At 38.4% G+C, this 24059-nt stretch overlaps 1 pseudogene; it reads left to right on the top strand.

The window, feature by feature from the left end:
• The window catches only part of LOC141551065 (pre-mRNA cleavage complex 2 protein Pcf11 pseudogene), a 40757-nt pseudogene that overhangs the window by 5203 nt on the left and 11495 nt on the right, over positions 1-24059 (top strand).

The raw sequence follows: 24059 nt of genomic DNA, 5'->3' as shown, positions 1-24059 counted from the left end.
AAAATTAGAAGACCACAAATCTAAAGTAAGCAGAGGAGATATAAAAGTTTAGAAGGAAAATAAATTGGAACCCCCACCCCATAATTTGATAAATAAGACTAACATTTTTTTATTAATTTTTTTATAATATTATCCCTTGTATTCATTTTTCCAAATTATCCCCCCCCTCCACTTCCTCCCCCCAATGACAGGCAATCCAATACATTTTACATGTGTTACAGTATAACCTAGATACAATATATGTGTGTAAATACCATTTTCTTGTGGCACATTAAGTATTAGATTCCGAAGGTATAAGTACCCTGGGTAGATAGACAGTAGTGCTAACAATTTACATTCACTTCCCACTGTTACTTCTCTGGGTGTAGTTATTTCTGTCCATCACTGATCAACTGGAAGTGAGTTGGATCTTCTTTATGTTGAAGATATCCACTTCCATCAGAATACCTCTTCATACAGCATTGAATTGTACAGCGATCTTCTGGTTTTGTTCATTTCACTCAGCATCAGTTGATGTAAGTCTCTCCAAGCCTCTCTGTATTCGTCCTGCTGGTCATTTCTTACAGAGCAATAATAGTCCATAACCTTCATATTCCATAATGTAGCCAACCATTCTCCAATTGATGGACATCCATTCATCTTCCAGTTTCTAGCCACTACAAAAAGAGCGGCCACAAACATCTTGGCACCCACAGGTCCCTTTCCCCTCCTCAGTATTCCTTTGGGATATAAGCCCAGGAGTAGCACTGCTGGATCAAAGGGTATGCAAAGTTTGATCACTTTTGGGGCATAATTCCAAATTGTTCTCCAGAATGGCCGGATTCTTTCACAGTTCCACCAACAATGTATCAGTGTCCCAGTTTTCCCACATCCCCTCCAACATTCATCATTATTTGTTCCTGTCATCTTAGCCAATCTGGCAGGTGTGTAGTGGTATCTCAGAGTTGTCTTAATTTGCATTTCTCTTATCAGCAGTGATTAGGAACACTTTCATATGAGTGGATATAGTTTCAATTTCATCATCTGAGAATTGTCTGTTCATATCCTTTGACCATTTATCAATAGGAGAATGGTTTGATTTCTTATAAATTAGGGTCAGTTCTCTATATATTTTGGAAATGAGACTTTTGTCAGAACTTTTGACTTTAAAAATATTTTCCCAATTTCTTACTTCGCTTCTGATCTTGTTTGCATTAATATTATTTGTACAGAAATTTTTAGTTTGATGTAATCAAAATCTTCTTTTTTGTGATCACTAATGATCTCTAGTTCTCCTCTGGTCATAAATTCCTGGCCTCCTCCACAGGTCTGAGAGGTAGACTATTCTCTTTTTCTCTAATCTATTTATGATCTCATTCTTTATGCCTAAATCATGGACCCATTTTGATCTTATCTTGGTATATGATGTTAAGTGTGGATCTATATCTAATTTCTGCCATACTAATTTCCAGTTTTTCCAACAATTTTTTCCAAATAATGAATTTTTATCCCTAATGTTGGTATCTTTGGGTTTGTCAAAGATCAGATTGCTATAGATGTACCCTTTTTGTCCTTTGTATCCAATCTGTTCCACTGATCTACCGGTCTATTTTTTAGCCAATACCAAATGGTTTTGGTGACTGCTGCTATATAATATAACTTTAGATCAGGTACACTTAGACCACCTTCCTCTGAGTTTTTTTTTTTTCCATTAGTTCCCTTGCAATTCTCGACCTTTTATTCTTCCATATGAATTTTGTTGTTATTTTTTCTAGGTCATTGAAATAGTTTCTTGGGAGTCTGATTGGTATAGCACTAAATAAAGAGATTAGTTTGGGGAGTATTGTCATCTTTATTATATTCTCTCGGCCTATCCAAGAGCACTGAATGTCTTTACAAATATTTAAATCTGATTTTATTTTTGTGGCAAGTGTTTTGTAATTTTTCTCATATAATTCCTGACTATTCTTTGGTAGATGGATTCCCAAATACTTTATACTCTCAACCTTTGTTTGGAATGGAATTTCTCTTTGGATCTCTTGCTGTTGCATTTTGTTGGTGATATATAAAAATGCTGAGTATTTATGTGGATTTATTTTGTATCCTGCCACTTTGCTAAAATTCTGAATTATTTCTAATAGCTTTTTAGCAGAGTCTTTAGGGTTCTCTAAGTATACAATCTTGTCATCTGCAAAGAGTGATAGTTTGATTTCCTCATTTCCTACTCTAATTCCTTGAATCTCTTTCTCGGCTCTTATTGCCGAGACGAGCGTTTCTAGTACTCTATTGAATAGTAATGGTGATAGTGGGCAATGTTGTTTCACTCCTGATCTTACTGGGAAAGGTTGCAGTTTATTTCTATTGCATATTATGCTTACTGACGGTTGTAAATATATGCTCCTGATTATTCTAAGGAATAGTCCATTTATTCCTATACTCTCAAGAGTGTTTAGTAGGAATGGATGTTGGATTTTGTCAAATGCTTCTTCTGCATCTATTGAGATGATCATATGGTTCTTATTAATTTGATTATTAATATGGTCAATTATATTAATAGTTTTCCTAATATTAAACCAGCCCTGCATTCCTGGAATAAATCCTACTTGATCATAGTGTATTATCCTGGGGATGATTTTCGGAAGTCTTTTTGCTAATATCTTATTTAAGATTTTAGCATCGAGGGGGCGGAGCCAAGATGGCGGAGAAGAAACACACGTCTCTGTGAACGTCCTCACTCCCTCACAACCAATTAGATAAATTAAGTCTCAGAATTAGCTCAGGACTGATAGATACCACAAGGACTGGAAGCACGACTTACCAGCTGAAGAGAATCTGGAGTTTCAACAGGAAAGGTCAGTTCCCAGGGGAGGAAGAAGAGAGTCCAGCACAGACGGCTGGGTGCTCGCATACTGCGCCCATTGCGCTGGGAAAGGCTCTGGGATCAGAGAAGCCACTGAGGTAAAGGAATCTGGCACAGGCTGTTAGCTCTTCTCTGCTAATTATTTAGCAGTTCAGAAGAGAAAGCCAAAATATTTTAAAACTCAGATTAGATTTTCCCCGGACCCTAGAGGTGACTCAGCAGATCTCGGCACCAGGGGGTGTGGCCTCAGCTACCTCCTGAGAATAGTTAAGAGACTGACAAGTGAGTGGATACGGCCCAAGGCAACACACACTGCCTAGCTTAGCTGGAGGGAGTGGAACTCAGCTCCAGGAAGTCCCAGAGAAGCGGAACCTTTGAACTAGGGACTGCAGTTTCTGGCAGACAGTTCCAGTTTGAGCACAGGGGCTTTTCACGTCACCTGCTGCAGACATCCACTCCCCACCCGGACACATAGGCTGGGCTTTGTGCTGTCTTTACTATTCAACGCCCTCGAAGCACAGTAGTGCTAATCACCTCTGAGGCACTTCCAGGGAGGGGGTGGGGAACTCTCTCCCAGAGCTCTATCTTAGCTCAGGCGCAGGAGCCGCTGCATCCATCCAGTCTGGGAGGAAGCTGGTAAAGAAGTAAATAATTTCCTACCCCAGGGACAGACCCCAAAAGATTTTTTAAGTATGAGCAAAAAGCCAAGAAAAACCATAGATTCCTTCTATACAGAGAAAGAGCGGGTATCCAACCCCGAGGAAGTTAACAGCAGAGAGTCAGCAGATAACAACCTAAAGGGGAACGATTCCTGCCCCCCATCACATAACTCTCTCCTTGAAGAAACTCTTAAAAAATTAAGGGAGATTGAAGAAAAATGGGGAAAGGAAAGGGAAGCTATGATAGAGAATAACAACGTCCTGAAATTGGAGTTGGAAAAAATAAAGAATTAACAGGAGATGCAGGGAAACAAAATTTATGAATTAGAAAAGGTTAAAAAAACACAGGAAAGTAGGATTTATGAATTGGAAAAGATAAAAAAGTCTCAAGAAAATAGAATTTCTGAATTGGAAAAAGAAAATAATTCTCAAAAAAAAATTAGGGAAATGGAAAAAAATTCAATAGAGAAAAATAATTCATTTAAAAACGAAATTGGGCATTTACAAAAAGAACTAAAAACTGTGAAAGAAGAAAATAACTCCTTAAAAGTCAGGATGGAACAAATAGAAATGAATGATTCACAGAGAACCCAAGAATCAGTCAAACAAAACAAAAAAAAAATGAGAAGCTGGAGAACAATGTCAAATACTTACTGGGAAAATCTATAGACCTGGAAAATAGATCTAGGAGAGATAATCTGCGGATTATTGGACTTACAGAAAACTATGACCAAAAAAAGACCTAGATTCTATTTTACAGGAAATTATCAAAGAGAACTGTCCAGAGATAATAGAAACAGAAGGGAAAGTAGATGTGGAAAGAATTCATCGTACTCCTTCTGAAATAGATCCTAAAAAAAGAACACCACGGAATATAGTGGCTAAGCTGCAGAATTACCACACAAAGGAGAAAATCCTGCAAGCAGCTAGAAAGAAACAATTTAAATACCAAGGTGCCACAATAAGGGTCACCCAAGATCTGGCTGCCTCCACATTAAAAGGTAGAAGGGCCTGGAACCTGATATTCCGTAAGGCAAAAGATCAAGGACTGCAACTAAGAATGAACTACCCAGCTAAGTTTAGCATCTTTTTCCATGGAAGAAGATGGTCATTCAATGAAACAGAGGAATTCTATATGTTTCTAAAAAAAACAGACTTAAACAAAAAATTTGATCTACATCCACAAGACTGAAGAGAAACAGAAAAAGGTACACAGAACCCTTGAGAACTGTAACTCTGTTGTGGGTATATAAAAAATACTCAAGGATAATTTGATTTTACTGATATAAAAGAAAAAAAGGGGGGTGTAGTAAAGGGAAGGAGGTCGGTTCAGAAAAAGGGGAAGGAGTGATAAAAAGAGGGAAACTACATCCCAGGAAGAGGCATAGAAAATACACCATATCTGAGGGAACTTAGTGAGGGGGAGAATCATTGTGTGAATTTTACTCTCATCAGGAGAGGCTCAAAGAGTAAATAATTAACATATTTGTTTTTCAGAGAATTTTCTCTCACCTCATTAAAAGGGGGGAGAGGAAAAGGGAAAAGGAAAAAAAGAATAAGTGAAGGGATTTGGAGGGAAGGGGGAGGGATCCAAAAAAAAAAAAAAAAAAAAAAAGACGGAGGGTTGCGCATCACAAGGGGGGTCTGTAAATTAATATCGGGGAGGGGAATCAGGGGGGTCAAGGGAAAAAAGCATAATCTGGGGATAATACGATGGCAGGAAATACAGAATTAGTAATTTTAACTGTAAATGTAAATGGGATGAACGATCCCATCAAACGGAGACGGATAGCAGATTGGATCAAAAAGCAGAACCCTACAATATGTTGTCTACAGGAAACACACTTAAAGCAGGGAGATACATACAGAGTAAAGGTAAAAGGTTGGAACAGAGCTTATTATGCTTCAGGTAAAGCCAAAAAAGCAGGGGTAGCTATCCTTATCTCAGATCAAGCAAAAGCAGAAGTAGATCTCGTTAAAAAAGATAAGGAAGGAAACTATATCCTGCTGAAAGGTAGCATAAATAATGAAGCCATATCAATACTAAACATATATGCACCAAGTGGTATAGCATCTAACTTTCTAAAGGAAAAGTTAAGAGAACTGCAAGAAGGAATAGACAGTAAAACTATAATAGTGGGAGATCTCAACCTTGCACTCTCAGATTTAGACAAATCAAACCACAAAACAAACAAGAAAGAAATTAAAAAAGTAAATAGAACATTAGAAAAACTAGGTATGATAGACCTTTGGAGAAAACTGAATGGCAATAGGAAGGAATATACTTTCTTCTCAGCAGTTCATGGATCCTATACAAAAATTGACCATATATTAGGACATAAAGATCTCAAAATTAAATGTAGGAAGGCAGAAATAATAAATGCCTTCTTCTCAGATCACAATGCAATAAAAGCTACATTCAGTAAAAAGTTAGGGGTAAATAGACCAAAAAGTAATTGGAAACTGAATAATCTCATCTTAAAGAATGACTGGGTGAAAGAGCAAATTATAGAAACAATTAACAATTTCACCCAAGATAATGATAATGATGGAGACATCATACCAAAATCTGTAGGATACAGCTAAAGTGGTAATAAGGGGGAATTTTATATCTTTAGAGGCTTCTTTGAAGAAAATAGAGAATGAGAAGATTAACGAATTGGGCCTGCAACTTAAAAAGCTAGAAAAAGACCAAATTAAAAACCCCCAACCAAAAATTAAACTTGAAATACAAAAATTAAAAGGAGAAATCAATAAAATTGAAAGTAAAAAAACTATTGAATTAATAAATAAATCCAAGAGTTGGTTTTAGGAAAAAGCCAATAAAATAGATAAATCTTTGGTAAATTTGATCCAAAAAAAGAAAGAGGAAAATCAAATTGTTAGTCTTACAAATGAAAAGGGGGATCTTTCCACCAATGAAGAGGAAATTAGAGAAATAATAAGGAGTTACTTTGCCCAACTTTATGCCAATAAATTTGATAACTTAAGTGAAATGGATAACTTCCTCCAAAAATATAGGCTCCCTAGATTAACAGAGGAGGAGATAAATTGCTTAAATAGTCCCATTTCAGAAAAAGAAATAGAACAAGCTATTAATCAACTCCCCAGGAAAAAATCCCCAGGGCCAGATGGATTCACATGTGAATTCTACCAAACATTTAAAGAATAATTAGCCCCAATGTTATATAAATTATTTGAAAAAATAGGTGATGAAGGAGTCCTACCAAACTCCTTTTATGACACAGACATGGTACTGATACCTAAACCAGGTAGATCGAAAACTGAGAAAGAAAATTATAGACCAATCTCCTTAATGAATATTGATGCTAAAATCTTAAATAAGATATTAGCAAAAAGACTACAGAAAATCATCCCCAGGATAATACACTATGATCAAGTAGGATTTATTCCAAGAATGCAGGGCTGGTTTAATATTAGGAAAACTATTAATATAATTGACCATATTAATAATCAAATTAATAAGAACCATATGATCATCTCAATAGATGCAGAAAAAGCATTTGACAAAATCCAACATCCATTCCTACTAAAAACTCTTGAGAGTATAGGAATAAATGGACTATTCCTTAGAATAATCAGAAGCATATACTTAAGACCTTCAGTAAGCATAATATGCAATAGAAATAAACTGCAACCTTTCCCAGTAAGATCTTGAGTGAAACAAGGTTTCCCACTATCACCATTACTATTCAATATAGTACTAGAAACTCTAGCCTCGGCAATAAGAGCCGAGAAAGAGATTCAAGGAATTAGAGTAGGAAATGAGGAAATTAAACTATCACTTTTTGCAGATGACATGATGGTATACTTAAAGAACCCCAAAGACTCTGCTAAAAAGCTACTAGAAATAATTCAAAATTTCAGCAAAGTGGCAGGATACAAAATAAATCCACATAAATCCTCGGCATTTTTATATATCACTAACAAAATGCAACAGCAATAGATCCAAAGAGAAATTCCATTCCAAACAAAGGTTGAGAGTATAAAGTATTTGGGAATCCATCTACCAAAGAAAAGTCAGGAATTATATGAGAAAAATTAAAAAACACTTGCCACAAAAATAAAATCAGATTTAAATAATTGGAAAGACATTCAGTGCTCTTGGATAGGCCGAGCGAATATAACAAAGTTGACAATACTCCCCAAACTAATCTATTTATTTAGTGCTATACCAATCAGACTCCCAAGAAACTATTTCAATGACCTAGAAAAAATAACAACAAAATTCATATGGAAGAATAAAAGGTCGAGAATTGCAAGGGAACTAATGAAAAAAAAAAAAAAAAAACTCAGAGGAAGGTGGTCTAAGTGTACCTGATCTAAAGCTATACTATATAGCAGCAGTCACCAAAACCATTTGGTATTGGCTAAGAAATAGACCGGTAGATCAGTGGAACAGATTAGATACAAAGGACAAAAAAGGGTACATATATAGCAACCTAATCTTTGACAAACCCAAAGGTACCAACATTAGGGACAAAAATTCATTATTCGGAAAAAACTGTTGGGAAAACTGGAAATTAGTATGGCAGAAATTAGATATGGATCCACACTTAACACCATATACCAAGATAAGATCAAAATGGGTCCATGATTTAGGCATAAAGAGGGAGATAATAAATAGATTAGAGGAACAAAGGATAATCTACCTCTCAGACTTGTGGAGGAGGAAGGAATTTATGACCAGAGGAGAACTGGAGATCGTTATTGATCACAAAATAGAAGATTTGGATTACACCAAACTAAAAAGTTCCTGTACAAACAAAATTAATGCAAACAAGATCAGAAGGGAAGTAACAAATTGGGAAAATATTTTTAAAAACAAAGGTTCTGACAAAGGTCTCATTTCCAAAATATATAGAGAACTGACCCTAATTTATTAGAAACCGAACCATTCTCCAATTGATAAATGGTCAAAGGATATGAACAGACAATTCTCAGAGGAAGAAATTGAAACTATATCCACTCACATGAAAGAGTGTTCCAAATCACTACTGATCAGAGAAATGCAAATTAAGACCACTCTGAGATACCACTACACACCTGTCAGATTGGCTAAGATGACAGGAACAAATAATGATAAATGTTGGAGGGGATGTGGGGAAATTGGTACACTAATGGTACACATTGCTGGTGGAGTTGCGAAAGAATCCAGCCATTCTAGAGAGCAATCTGGATTTATGCCCAACAAGTTATCAAACTGTGCATACCCTTTGACCCAGCAGCGCTACTACTGGGCTTATATCCCAAAGAAATACGAAAGAGCGGAAAGAGACATATATGTGCCAAAATGTTTGTGGCAGCTCTTTTTGTAGTAGCTAGTAATTGGAAGATGAATGAATGTCCATCAGTTGGAGAATGGTTGGGTAAATTGTGGTATATGAAGGTTATGGAATATTATTGCTCTGTAAGAAATGACCAGCAGGAGGAATACAGAGAGGCCTGGAGAGACTTAAATCAACTGATGCTGAGTGAAATGAGCAGAACCAGAAGATCACTGTACACTTCAACAACAATACTGTATGAGGATGTATTCTGATGGAAGTGGAAATCTTCAACATAAAGAAGATCCAACTCACTTCCAGTTGATCAATGATGGACAGAGGTAGCTACACCCAGAGAAGAAACACTGGGAAGTCAATGTAAATTGTTAGCACTAATATCTGTCTGCCCAGGTTGCATGTACCTTCGGATTCTAATGTTTATTGTGCAACAAGAAAATGATATTCACACACATGTATTGTACCTAGACTATATTGTAAGACATGTAAAATGTATGGGATTGCCTGTCATCGGGGGGAGGGAATAGAGGGAGGGGGGTAATTTGGAAAAATGAATACAAGGGATAATATTATAAAAAAAATATATATATATATATATATATATATATATATATATAATAAAAAAATTTAAAAAAAGATTTTAGCATCAATATTCATTAAGGAGATTGGTCTATAATTTTCTTTCTCAGTTTTTGATCTACCTGGTTTAGGTATTAGTACCATGTCTGTGTCATAAAAGGAGTTTGGTAGGACTCCTTCATCCCCTATTTTTTCAAATAGTTTCTCTAGCATTGGGGCTAATTGCTCTTTAAATGTTTGGTAGAATTCACATGTGAATCCATCTGGCCCTGGGGATTTTTTCCTGGGGAGTTGAGTAATAGTTTGTTCTATTTCTTTTTCTGAAATGGGACTATTAAAGCAATTTATCTCCTCCTCTGTTAATCTAAGAAGCCTATATTTTTGGAGGAAGTCATCCATTTCACTTAAGTTATCAAATTTATTGGCATAAAGTTGGGCAAAGTAATTCCTTATTATTTCTCTAATTTCCTTTTCATTGGTGGAAAGATCCCCCTTTTCATTTGTAAGACAATTTAACTTTCCTCTTTCTTTTTTTCTGATCAGATTTACCAAAGGTTTATCTATTTTATTGGCATTTTCATAAAACCAACTCTTGGTTTTATTTATAAATTCAATAGTTTTTTTACTTTCAATATTATTGATTTCTCCTTTTAATTTTTGTATTTCAAGTTTAATTTTTGGTTGGGGGTTTTTAATTTGGTCTTTTTCTAGCTTTTTAAGTTGCAGGCCCAATTCGTTAATCTTCTCATTCTCTATTTTCTTCAAATAAGCCTCTAAAGATATAAAATTCCCCCTTATTACCACTTTAGCTGTATCCTACAGATTTTGGTATGATGTCTCCATCATTGCCATTATTTTGGGTGAAATTATTAATTGGTTCTGTAATTTGCAATTTCACCCAGTCATTCTTTAAGATGAGATTATTCAGTTTCCAATTACTTTTTGGTCTATTTACCCCTAACGTCTTACTGAATGTAGCTTTTATTGCATTGTGATCTGAGAAGAAGGCATTTATTATTTCTGCCTTCCTACATTTAATTTTGAGATCTTTATGCCCTACTATACGGTCAATTTTTGTATAGGATCCATGAACTGCTGAGAAGAAAGTATTCCTTTCTATTGCCATTCAGTTTTCTCCAAAGGTCTATCATACCTAGTTTTTCTACTGTTCTATTTACTTTTTAAGTTTCTTTCTTATTTGTTTTGTGGTTTGATTTGTCTAAATCTGAGAGTGAAAGATTGAGATCTCCCACTATTATAGTTTTACTGTCTATTTCTTCTTGAAATTCTCTTAACTTTTCCTTTAGAAAGTTAGATGCTCTACCACGTCGTGCATATATGTTTAGTATTGATTTGGCTTCATTATTTATGCTACCTTTCAGCAGGATATAGTTTCCTTCCTTATCTCTTTTAACTAGATCAACTTCTGCTTTTGCTTGATCTGAGATAAGGATAGCTACCCCTGCTTTTTTGGCTTTGCCTGAAGCATCATAGATTCTGCTCCAACCTTTTACCTTTACTCTGTATGTATCTCCCTGCTTTAAGTGTGTTTCCTGTAAACAACATATTGTAGGGTTCTGATTTTTGATGCAGTCTGCTATCTGTCTCCATTTGATGGGAGCGTTCATCCCATTCACATTTACAGTTAAAATTACTAATTCTGTATTTCCTGCCATCATATTATCCCCAGATTATGCTTTTTCCCTTGACCCCCCTGAACCCCTTCCCCAATATTCAATTTATAGACCCCCCCTTGTGACGCGCAGCCCTCCCTTTTTTTTTTTGTATCCCTCCCCCTTCCCTCCACGTCCCTTCCCTTATTTTCCTTTTCCTTTTCCCTTTTCCTCTCCCCCCTTTTAATGAGGTGAGAGAGAATTCTCTGAAAAACTAATATGTCAATTATTTACTCTTTGAGCCTCTTCTGATGAGAGTAAGATTCACACATTATTTCTCCCCCTTATTGTGGCACCTTGGTATTTAAATTGTTTTTTTTTCTAGCTGCTTGCAAGATTTTCTCCTTTGTGTGGTAATTCTGCATCTTAGCCACAATATTCTGTAGTGTTATTATTTTCAGGATCTATTTCAGAAGGAATTCGATGAATTCTTTCTACGTCTATTTTCCCTTCTGTTTCTATTATCTCTGGACAGTTCTCTTTGATGATTTCCTGTAAAATAGAATCTAAGCTCTTTTTTTGGTCATAGTTTTCTGGAAGTCCAATGATCCGCAGATTATCTCTCCTAGATCTATTTTCCAGGTCTATAGATTTTCCCAGTAAGTATTTGAAGTTATTCTCCAGCTTTTCATTTTTTGTTTGTTTTGTTTGACTGATTCTTGGGTTCTCAATGAATCATTCATTTCTATTTGTTCCATCCTGAATTTTAAGGAGTTATTTTCTTCATTCACAGTTTTTAGTTGTTTTTGTAAATGCCCAATTTCGTTTTTAAATAATTATTTTGCTCTATTGAATTTTTTTCCATTTCCCTAATTTTTTTTAGAGAATTATTTTCTTTTTCCAATTCAGAAATCCTATTTTCTTGAGACTTTGTTACCTTTTCCAATTCAGAAATCCTACTTTCCTGTGATTTTTTTGACGTTTTCTAATTCACAAATTTTGTTTCCCTGCATCTGCTGTGAATTCTTTATTTTTTCCAACTCCAATTTCATAGCTTCTCTTTCCTTTCCCCATTTTTCTTCAAACTCTCTTAATTTTTTAAGAGTTTCTTCTAGGAGAGAGTTATGTGATGGGGGGCAGGCATCATTCCCCTCTAGGCTGTTGTCTGCTGACTCTCTGCTGTTAACTTCCTTGGGGATGGATACCCTCTCTTTCTCTGTGTAGAATGAGTCAATGGTTCTTTTTGGCTTCTTACTTATGATTAAAAAATCTTTTGGGGTCTGTCCGTGGGGTAGGAAATTATTTATTTATTTCTTTACCAGATTCCTCCCAGACTGGATGGATGCAGCGGCCCCTGCACCTGAACTAAGAGAGAGCTCTGGGAGAGAGTTCCCCACCCCCTCCCTGGAAGTGCCTCAGAGGTGATTAGCATGGCAGTGCTGTGAGGGCACTGTGTGTCCTAGCGACTTCCCTGAGGTTTAAGAGTGAACAGTAAAGTGTGACACAAAGCCAGGGCTATGCATCCTGTGGGGCGTGGATGTCAGCAGCAGGTGACTTTGTGAAAAGCCCCTGCACTCAAACTGGAAGTGTCTGCCCTGAAACCCCAGTCCCTAGTTCAAAGGTTCCGCTTCCCTGGGACTTCTGGGGCTGAGCTCCACAGCCTCCAGCCGAGCCAGGCACTGTGTGTTACCTTGGGCCGTGTCCGCCCGCTTTTCAATCTCTTAACTACCCCCAGGTGAAAGACCGGACAGCCGAAGTCGGCTACACCCACAGAGCCCAGATCTATTGAGTCACTTTCAGATTGGGGTGGTTCTAGTATCTGGCTTCATATTTTAAAGTGGCTTGATTTCTCTTCTGAGCTGCTGTTTTATAAGCAGAGAAGAGCTAACAGCCTGTGCCAGATTCTTCTATCTCAGTGGCTTCTCTGATCCCAGAGCTCTCCCCAGCGCTATCGCCAGCACCCAACCGTCTGTGCTGACCATTCTTCTTCCTCCCCTGGGAACCGACCTTTTCTGTTGGAACTCCAGATTCTCTTTAGCTGGTAAGTCGAGCTTCCAGTCCTTGTGGTTTCTATCAGTCCAGCGCTATTTTTGAGGCTGATTTAACTAATTGGTAATGAGGGAAGAAGGGAGCTCACAGAATCGTGTGTATCTTCTCCACCATCTTGGCTTTGCCACCCCCCCCCCCCCGCCAAGACTAACATTTTTTTAAAAACACTAGTGACATTGGGGAACACTTAGCTAATCTGATTAAAAAGAAGAACAGAAATTGATAAGAAATCAAACCATTCTCCAATTGAGAAATGGTCAAAGGATATGAACAGACAATTCTCAGATGATGAAATTGAAACTATATCCACTCATATGAAAGGGTGATCACTACTGATCAGAGAAATGCAAATTAACACAACTCTGAGATACCACTATACCCCTGTCAGATTGGCTAAGATGACAGGAAAAGATAATGATGAATGTTGGAGGGGATGTGGGAAAACTGGGACACTGATGCATTGTTGGTGCAGTTGTGAAAGAATCCAGCCATAGTGGAGAGCAATCTGGAACTGTGTCCCCAAAGTCATCAAACTGGGCATACCCTTTGATCCAGAAGTGCTACTACTGGGCTGATTTCCCAAAGGAATACTGAAGAGGGGAAAGGGGCCTGTGGGTGCCAAAATGTTTGTGGCAGCCCTTTTTGGAGTGGCTAGAAACTGCAAAATGAATGGATGCCCATCGTTTGGAGAATGGTTGGCTAAATTGTGGTGTATGAAAGTTATGGAATATTATTGCTCTGTAAGAAATGACCAGCAGCATGATTTCAGAAAGGCCTGGAGACACTTCCCTCAACTGATGCTGAGTGAAATGAGTAGGACCAGGAGATCGTTGTGTACTTCAACAACAATACTGGATGATGATCAATTCTGATGGATGTGGCCATTTTCAACAATGAAATGAACCAAATCAGTTGCAGTAGATTAGTAATGAACTGAACCAGCCACACCCAGGCAAAGAACTCTGGGAGATGACTATGAACCAGTACAAAGAATTTCCAATCCCTCTATTTTTGTCCGCCTGCATTTTGGATTTCCTTCACAAGCCAAATGTACACTATTTCAAAGTCTGATTCTTTTTGTACAGCAAAACAACTGTTTGGACATGTATACATATATTGTATTTAATTTGTACTTTAATATGTTGGACATTGATTGGTCAACCTGCCATCTGGGGGGATGGAAGGAGAGGAAAAATTAGAACAAAAGGTTTGGCAATTGTCAATGTTGTAAAATTAGCCATGCATATATCTGGTAAATTAAATCTATTAATAATTTTTTTAAAAAGAATTTAATGAATAAAATTAAAGAAAACATTTTACCAATTAAAAAAAAATATTTGCTTGCCAAGAGATCATTAGTATACTACTTAGATTTCGTGATGGCATGCTTGCCCGGGTACTGGGTAATGGACACAGCTCCCAAGCTTTCCCAGTCACCAATCGAGGGAAAGACCATGTCCATGCTCCCATGTCTTTTAGCCAGATTTTAGCCATGTTGTCAAATAGCCTGTATGATGACAAACATTAAAATCAGCTTCCACACTGATGGCAAATTCTTCACCTTGAAAAGGCTACCAGCCAAAACTAAAGTGGAGGGAGTATTGGTGTCATATTCTTCTCTAAAATACAATTTTCTCTGGGAGCAGGTTTCCTGGGGGGGCTTCTGGGAGAAGCCTTAGTTTCAGTGGAGTATAATCCCCCCAAGTTCAGCCAGGGATTAATGTCCAAATCCTTTGTTTCCGTCAAAATCTTATTTCCTTCACTTGGGGCTTGGCTAGTTTTCTGGAGGCCTTCTGGATCTTGCATCTAGTCCTTTGCCTCTGCCAGCTTCTGCCTCTAGCTCCCTCCAACTGTCTCCGCATCCAAAGGTTTGTACCTCAGCTTCCAGCCAGCACAAAGGTGGAAAATGGAATAACTCTGTCTCTGCCTCCAAGAGTGGGCTTGTCCTTTACTGGGCTTGTCCTTCTGGTGCTGAAAGCTTCTGGCTTATATGCCCTACACTGAGTACAAACCCATCATTATATCACTAGGAAACCATTATTCGTTGTAGGATTAAATCAATGTTCAACTAGATTTAACCACAATCTCCTCAATTCCACTTAGCACCTTGTCTCTAGTTCTGGCCCATAACATCTCCTTGTAGGATCAGATCAATCATACTGAACCATGCTAAATTAGATCATTATAGTCTCTATCAATTGCACTGTCTTAGTACCTTGTAAGAATCCTAACATATTGATACAGGACTTTTTGTTTGCAGGCGATTGGGCGAAATGCAGTTTTGGAGCTGAGATGCAACAAAGTACGGATCGATTGTACTGATTTTGGCCTGACAATTAAGAAAACCAAGAAAACAGGTTCTCCATCACCAAGCACCATAAGTGGATTCCATCAGTTCCAGTGAATGGTGAGTTGTGAATGCTGTGGACAATTTCTCTTAGTTTGGCAGTCTCCTTTCCAGGGATGTCCACATTAATAATGAGTTTGACACACACATTGCCAAAGCTAGCTCAATGTTTGGGCGACGCTGAAGGGACGTATGGGAGAATGAGAGGTATCAGACTGACCACACACTGAACCTAAGGTTGTGTTGACCTTGTTGTTGTAGGCCTTTGAAACATGGATAGGCTTTCAGTTCCATGCCAGGAAACTGAAGACCTGGCAGAAGAAGATAGATAACCAGAAGCTGGGGTCCTTTCTTGAATTAACCTTCCCATCATTCCCCGTTGGGCTGTCCACATTGTTCAACTGCCGAATGTCCACTTACCAAAAAAGTTATCTTATGGAGAAATCACATAGGACAAGAGCCCACAATGTGGTCATAAAAAGCAATACAAGGACGTTCTCAAGTTAGTAGAACTGATTATATGACAGGAGAGAGCCTGTCTCAGGACCACCCAGCATGGTGTGCCCTCATCAGAGAAAGTGTTTTATGAAAAAAGCAGAATTGAATTAACCTAAAAGGAACTGAAGTTGTCCAAAATTTGAGTGGCCATTCCAAATGTATATAGGGGCTATTTGTGTCTGACCTATGGCAGAGCGATCTGAGCTCATATTGGTCTGATCAGCCACAGTCCCACACCTTGGAACTCCACTCTAACATAGTAATGTCATTTTGTTGCTCTTCAACAGGGAAGGACAATCACCAAGTAGCCAAGCTCCCACTCTCTGGGGATTCTCTTTAGTCAACTTTAATGTTTGTCTTGAATGAAAAGATCACTAAAAAGATACTGGTCCTGGAGAATGGGAGAGCCAGTAAAAATCCTAGGGAAGAGATATTGAAATAAAGCTCCTTTCTTCGAGCAAAGGAGTGGTGGGATCCAACATGGAATATTATGTCTATTTGGATGTGATGTTTTGGGAGTTAAAGTCAGGGTTCAATATAGGTAATGCTGAGAAACCTTTTGACAAAAGGCATCCTTAAAACATTTTTTTAACATTACATGATGTTTGGGTTTGTTTTAGAATACATTTTATCTGAACAAAAGATATTGGAGATCGAGTGAACTATACTCAATGAGTCAGCACTATAAGGTGATCATCAAAAAATCTAAACTGAACTCTGAACTGAAACAAGGTACTAAGAGGAACTGAGGAGACAATGGTTAAATCTAGTTTAGCACTGATTTAATACTACAACAAATAATGGTTTCCTAGTGATATAATGATTGGAATATACTCAGTGTGGGGCATATAAGGAGAAGCTCTCAGGGCTAGATAGGAGAGACGCACTAGAAGCTCTTGGAGGCTGAGACAGATTCATTCCATCTTCCAAACCTTTGTGGTGGCTGGAGGTTGGAGGTTGGAGCATAAGCCCTTGGGCTCAGACAGATTCATCCCATCTCACACCACACTGGTGGCAGGCTCTCGTCCTTCACTTCTCCACTGAAACCAAGGCTGCAGAAGGCTATCCGGAAAGATGCCCAGCACTAGGAGGGAGAGCATAAAGGATCTCGACTATAACAAAGCTAACTGGGCCACAGGAAAGGAGACAAGACTTTGAAAGAGATAACAGAGGATTTGGACTTTAACTCCTGGCTACTCGTGTGGTGATTACTGAACTGAAGGAAGGCTGCTGCCAGAGACCCCAAGAAAACCTCAACAGAGAACATTACCTTTTAGAGAGAATATTACACTTCTGTATTAAAATTGGATTAGCTTCTCAGAATAAGGAGATTTTTCTGTCCTGGGACTTGATCAGACTGTGTCTATACAGTTATTTAGTTCTTAGTGCCACCATGGAGGAGGTTACTGAGCAGCTTGAGAATTTCCAGAAGAAAGCCCTCAGGATGGAGAAGCCTGAAGGAACTGCCAATATTTGACCTGGAAAAGACCAGGCTGTTGACATGTGTATCAAAATAACTGCTCAATATTTCAAATGCTGTTAAAAGGAAAATGGATTCGACTTCTTCTGTTTGGCCTGAGAAGGCAGGATCATAAACAATGGATAGAAGCTATAAGGGACAAGTTGATATGAGGACAAATTTTGTAATCTGTACGGTTAGCTGAAGTGCAATCATTTTTCTTGAGAAATGGTGGGTTCCTTTGTTATGTCCTGCTTTCTAGAGACCCCATACCAGGGTGATTAAAACATCCTTTCCTGGTGGAGAAGTGATGAGGCGGGACTCCTGAGGATGGTGGAAAAATGGAGTCCAATTATTTCAAAGACTTCCCCCTTTTTAAACCCTTATACCCTTATGTGAAAACACTGGACATGAGCTAAGTATATACTGCGCACGTGGGACCACCTACACAACTTGCTATTGCATGTTATTGCATATTAAGGGCTCTTGGATAGGCCGAACGATTATAATAAAGGTGACAAGAGTCCCCAAACTAATCTATTTATTTAGTGCTATACCAATCAGACTCCCAAGAAACTATTTTAATGATCTAGAAAAAATAACAAAATTCATATGGAAGAATACATTTTGGTCGACAATTTCAAGGGAATTAAAGAAAAAAAAAAAAAAGGCAGATGAAGTTGGCCTAGGTGTACCTGACCTCAAGCTATATTATATAGCAGCAGTCACCAAAACCATTTGGTATTGGCTCAGAAATAGACCAGTCGATCAGTGGAACAGATAAGCTACAAAGGACAAAAAAGGGAACAACTATAGCAATCTACTGTTTGACAACCTCAAAGACCCCAACATTTGGGATAAAAATTCATTATTTGAAAAAAACTGTTGGGAAAACTGGAAATTGGTATGGCAGAAATTAGATATGGATCCACACTTAACACCCTATACCAAGATGAGATCAAAATGGGTCCATGCTTTAGGCATAAAGAATGAGATCATAAATAGATTAGAAGAACAGAGAATAGTCTACCTCTCAGACCTGTGGAGGAGGAAGGAATTTATGACCAGAGGAGAACTGGAGATCGTTATTGATCACAAAATAGAAGATTTGGATTACACCAAACTAAAAAGTTCCTGTACAAACAAAACTAATGCAAACAAGATCAGAAGGGAAGTAACAAATTGGGAAAATATTTTTACAGTTAAAGGTTCTGACAAAGGCCTCATTTCCAAATTATATAGAGAACTGACGCTAATTTATAAGAAATCAAACCATTCTCCAATGGATAAATGGTTAAAGGATATGAACAGACAATTCTCAGATGATGAAATTGAAACTATATCCACTCATATGAAAGAGTATTCCAAATCACTACTGATCAGAGAAATGCAAATTAAGACAACTCTGAGATACCACTACACCCCTGCCAGGTTGGCTGAGATGACAGGAACAAACAATGAGGAATGCTGGAGGGGATGTGGGAAAACTGAGACACTGATGCATTGTTGGTGGAGCTGTGAAAGAATCCGGCCATTCTGGAGAGCAATCTGGAACTATTCCCCATAAGTCATCAAACTGTGCATACCCTTTGATCCAGCAGTGCTACTCCTGGGCTTACATCCCAAAGGAATACTGAGGAGGGGAAAGGGACCTGTAAGTACCAAAATGTTTGTAGCATTTCTTTTTGTAGTGGCTAGAAACTAGAAGATGAATGGATGTCCATCAATTGGAGAATGGTTGGGGAAATTATGGTATATGAAGCTTATGGAAAATTATTGCTCTGTAAGAAATGACCAGCAGGATGACCAGAGAGGCTTGGAGAGACTTACATCAAGTGATGCTGAGTGAAATGCGCAGAACCAGAAGATCGCTGTACACTTCAACAACAATGCTGTATGAAGAGGTATTCTCATGGAAGTGGAGATCTTCAACATAAAGAAGATCCAACTCACTTTCAGCTGATCAATGATGGACAGAAACAAGTACACCCACAGAAAGAACAGTGGGAAGTGAATCTAAATTGTTAGCACTACTGTCTATCTACCCAGGGTACTTATACCTTCGGAATCCAATTCTTTCCGTGTAACAAAAAAAGTGGATTTACACACTTTCAAACGTTTTCCTTTGGCAGAAAGTAGGTTTTCTCCATTAAATGGCTAAGTATCAGCATGGATAATAACTTGTTAAGAATGTATTATATGTCCCTTGTTCAGTATAAACGAACTAGATAATTTATCCACATTTTTCTCTTAAAAAGAAATGGATATATTTTATATTTACATTCCTAATTTTCTCAGTTTGGTTCACCTTCCCATACACTTAAACATATTTTTCCTTTATTTGTCACTCCTACTACATCAGAAACCAACAAGCAATTTTTAAAATGCTGGAAAAATAATGCCCTCATTACATACGTGTTTGTATCGATCATCAAAATTTATTCTTAATTGGCACATCTAAAAATGTATGTCTCTTACTGCATTCTGAGTTCATCATCTCTTGGGAAGCAGGTGTGTAGAATACCTTATCCTCAGTTCTTTGCCATTATATTTCTTGTCATTATATTGAACAGATTTCTAAAGTCAACTAATTTTCTCAGCAATGTTGTTAATTATAATTAAAGTTGCATTTCTTCTAAATGAATAATTGAATGTAACTGTAATGATTAATATATTAATGATACAAATTATTTTCTAATTATGCTCTATAACTAGATGCCCTCTATATCCATACATAGAAATGTCCCCCCAGGTACTTTGAAATTGTTAATTTCAAAGTTTCTTACACAATATTTCTTTTTTAGTTTAATTTATTTTTGTCACATTTTAAATTCTAAGCTGTTTTTTTTTATTTGACCAACATTTGACAAAGATTTTTTTTAATTTTTTTAATTCACAAAGAAAACAGGCATTTCCATAAAAGTACAATAAATCTATTATATACAACTTCTTATTTCCTCCAAATACAAAATTATCATGTGAATTTCTTTTCTTTTTCTTTCTCCTCCTCCCAAAGGTGACTATTAAATATATGTGTGTGTATATATATGTGAGTATAAAATTATTCTATACATTCTATTTCATCTGTTCTTCATATGCTGTTAGTACCTTTCATATGCCTTGCTTTTAATTTGCATGTTTATGAAATTATTTGTTGCTTCGTCTTTCTCAAAACCATATTGCTGTTACTGTGTAAAATGTTCTCTTGGTTCTGCTTACTTTGCTTTCCACTACTTCATGCAAGTCTTAACATGCCTTTTGAAGATCATTGAGCTCATCCTTTCTTATAGCATAGTAACTCTATACCCCAAATGATGGGGGTTCCTGCAGTTTCTAGCTCTTTTGTACCACAGAATAGTTATCAACATCCCAATCTTACTGACAGTTATGACTATTTGTTCATTTCCATCCATCTTATTTTTACTCATTATTTTCATCCTCCTCAACCTCTCTTTTTGCCCTATTTCTGCTAACTTCTCTTCTCTCTCCACCCTTCAAGATCCGGAGAACAGATGGAGCAGATTTATAAATATTTGTAAAAACCATACGAGCTCTGTGTTTCTTATACTACAGTAGTATTCCTGCAGAAACCTAAACTACAATTTGTTTAGTCATTCGCTATTTGAAGGGCAGCCTCTTAGTTTCCAGTTCTTTGTCATCAAAAGTTCCTATATATATTTTAGAATTTGTAGGGTTTTTTTTCCTTTTTCCCTAATCACCTTGAGAAACAGACTTACTGGTGGATTTTCTGGTATAAAGGGTATACACAAAAACAATGGTCTCTTTTAATTAAAAATTCTCCTCCTATCCATAAGGCTGATAGACAATGTGTATTTTCTTTTACTTTTCTTATAATGTCTCCCTTAATATCTAGGTCATGAATCTATTCTGATAAACAGCCTCAGGTCAAGGGTTGCCCCCTCGGGTCACAGGATGCCACCTTGGGTCACGGGATGCCACCTTGGGTCACGGGATGCCCGCTCGGCTCACGGGATGCCACTTTGGGTCACAGAATGGTGGTAACAGGATGGCAGCTTGGGTCTCAGGATGCCACATCTGGTCACGGGATGCCACCTCGGGTCACTGGATGGCACTGAGGATTACAGGAAAGCCACTAAGGGTCACAGGATGTCAGTAACAGGATGCCCCCTTGGGTCACGGGATGCCCGCTCGGGTCACAGGATGCCACCTTGGGTCACAGGATGGCGGTAACGGATGCAGTCTCAGGATGCCACGTCTGGTCATGGGATGCGCATGACTGGATGCCACTGAGGATTACAGGAAAGCCACTAAGGGTCACAGGAGCATCACCGAGGGTGCAAAGGAATCTGGGACTTGGGCTGGACAGGGTGGGGAGGGGAAAAGGGAAGGGGGCAGCGGGGAGCCCGCCCTCCCCGTGGCAGAGGTGGGGCAGTGGCTGAGGGACTCTGCAGTGGTACCAGTAATGAGAATGGGTGCACCTCGTGGGAATCAGGCTTTCACAGCGGGTGGGATAGCCGGTGCTAGCACTGGGCTCTGGTTGTTGGATGCGGTGCCCTTTATTCTAAGGATAAGGTTAGGCCCCTGGGTGACCTCCTGGGGCTCACTAAGACACGGGCCAGTGAGTCTGGCACCGAGCGGGCACGTCATCCCTCGGGGTTTGACATGAAATAGTCCGGGCCCTCCACGCTGCCCACCCTTCTCCAGAGCTCCTGGGGCCCAGGGCAAGCAGAGGGACCCCCTGGGGAGAGGACTGGGAGCTTCCTCCTCCGAAAGCGCCCCAGGGTCTTTCCGAACAGGATCAGGTGGTGAATGTTGAGGCAGGGCCTTCCTGTTTGTGCTGATGTCCGGCAGAGGCCCAATTGATGCGGTCCCCAAAACTAGAGGCACTCTTGAAGTGACAGGTGGAGTCACAAACCGCTTCCTCAGAGCTCTGAGTGCCTCAAAGTAATTTTTCCTTGTCCGGTAATGGCTTTTTCCCTGGTCTCCATTTAGATGGCTGACATTACTGGGAGTTACAAGGGGGGCAATTTGCACAGCGTGACCCTGGACCATTAGTCTCTCCTCATTGCGAATGTCTGTGAAGGAAGACATGACCATATGACCAAAGGGGTACACATGCTGGGTGGGAAAGATACAGCAGCCCAGGGTTTATGATCTACCAAGAGTGATACCTGGCCTTCGGAGCACAAGCGAACCCTTGACAGCATGCTTTTGCCTACATTCTCTCTCGGTACTCACTTGGAGCAAGAGCAAGAGAAAATATCATTACTCCTCATTTTTCTAATAAATCACTTATTTGTGCGGGATTGTCTGCATGGAGTCAGCCCCTTAGACCGGGAGCTCCTTCAGGCCATGGACAGCACTGGCCCATTCTTGGTATCCCCTCCCATTGCTGGGCCCAAAGTAGATGATTAATCAATGTTTACCAACTCTGACCCCCACTCATTCTTCCCCCTTTCTCACCATTTAAATTCTGCACTCTGGTTTCCCACATTCTCATTCAGTTGAGTTTTACTAATTGGAATGAAAAATTATTCCTATCACCCCCAAAGAAAAAAAGGGATTTTTAACTTTTTAATTTATTTATTTAATATTTTTCCCAGCTTTCTTTTTTTTTAATTTATAATTTTTTATTTTATTTATATTTTTTATAATATTATCCCTTGTATTCATTTTTCCAAATTATCCCCCCCTCCCTCTATTCCCTCCCCCTGATGACAGGCAATCCCATACATTTTATATGTGTTACAATATAGTCTAGATACAATACATGTGTGTGAATATCATTTTCTTGTTGCACAATAAACTTTAGATTCCGAAGGTATATGTAACCTTGGCAGACAGATATTAGTGCTAACAATTTACATTCACTTCCCAGTGTTTCTTCTCTGGGTGTAGCTACCTCTGTCCATCATTGATCAACTGGAAGTGAGTTGGTTTTTCTTTATGTTGAAGATTTCCACTTCCATCAGAATACATCCTCATACAGTATTGTTGTTGAAGTGTACAGTGATCTTCTGGTTCTGCTCATTTCACTCAGCATCAGTTGATTTAAGTCTCTCCAAGCCTCTCTGTATTCCTCCTGCTGGTCATTTCTTACAAAGCAATAATATTCCATAACCTTCATATACCACAATTTACCCAACCATTCTCCAACTGATGGACATCCATTCATCTTCCAATTACTAGCTACTACAAAAAGAGCTGCCACAAACATTTTGGCACATATATGTCTCTTTCCGCTCTTTCGTATTTCTTTGGGATATAAGCCCAGTAGTAGCGCTGCTGGGTCAAAGGGTATGCACAGTTTGATAACTTGTTGGGCATAAATCCAGATTGCTCTCTAGAATGGCTGGATTCTTTCGCAACTCCACCAGCAATGTGTACCATTAGTGTACCAATTTCCCCACATCCCCTCCAACATTTATCATTATTTGTTCCTGTCATCTTAGCCAATCTGACAGGTGTGTAGTGGTATCTCAGAGTTGTCTTAATTTGCATTTCTCTGATCAATAGTGATTTGGAACACTCTTTCATGTGAGTGGATATAGTTTCAATTTCTTCCTCTGAGAATTGTCTGTTCATATCCTTTGACCATTTATCAATTGGAGAATGGTTCGGTTTCTTATAAATTAGGGTCAGTTCTCTATATATTTTGGAAATGAGACCTTTGTCAGAACCTTTGTTTTTAAAAATATTTTCCCAATTTGTTACTTCCCTTCTAATCT

Source organism: Sminthopsis crassicaudata, chromosome 1 (assembly GCF_048593235.1).
Source record: "Sminthopsis crassicaudata isolate SCR6 chromosome 1, ASM4859323v1, whole genome shotgun sequence".
In the NCBI taxonomy this organism is placed as follows: domain Eukaryota; kingdom Metazoa; phylum Chordata; class Mammalia; order Dasyuromorphia; family Dasyuridae; genus Sminthopsis; species Sminthopsis crassicaudata.
Note: the sequence above shows the minus strand (reverse complement) of the source record. Positions and strands in the feature narration are given on the sequence as shown.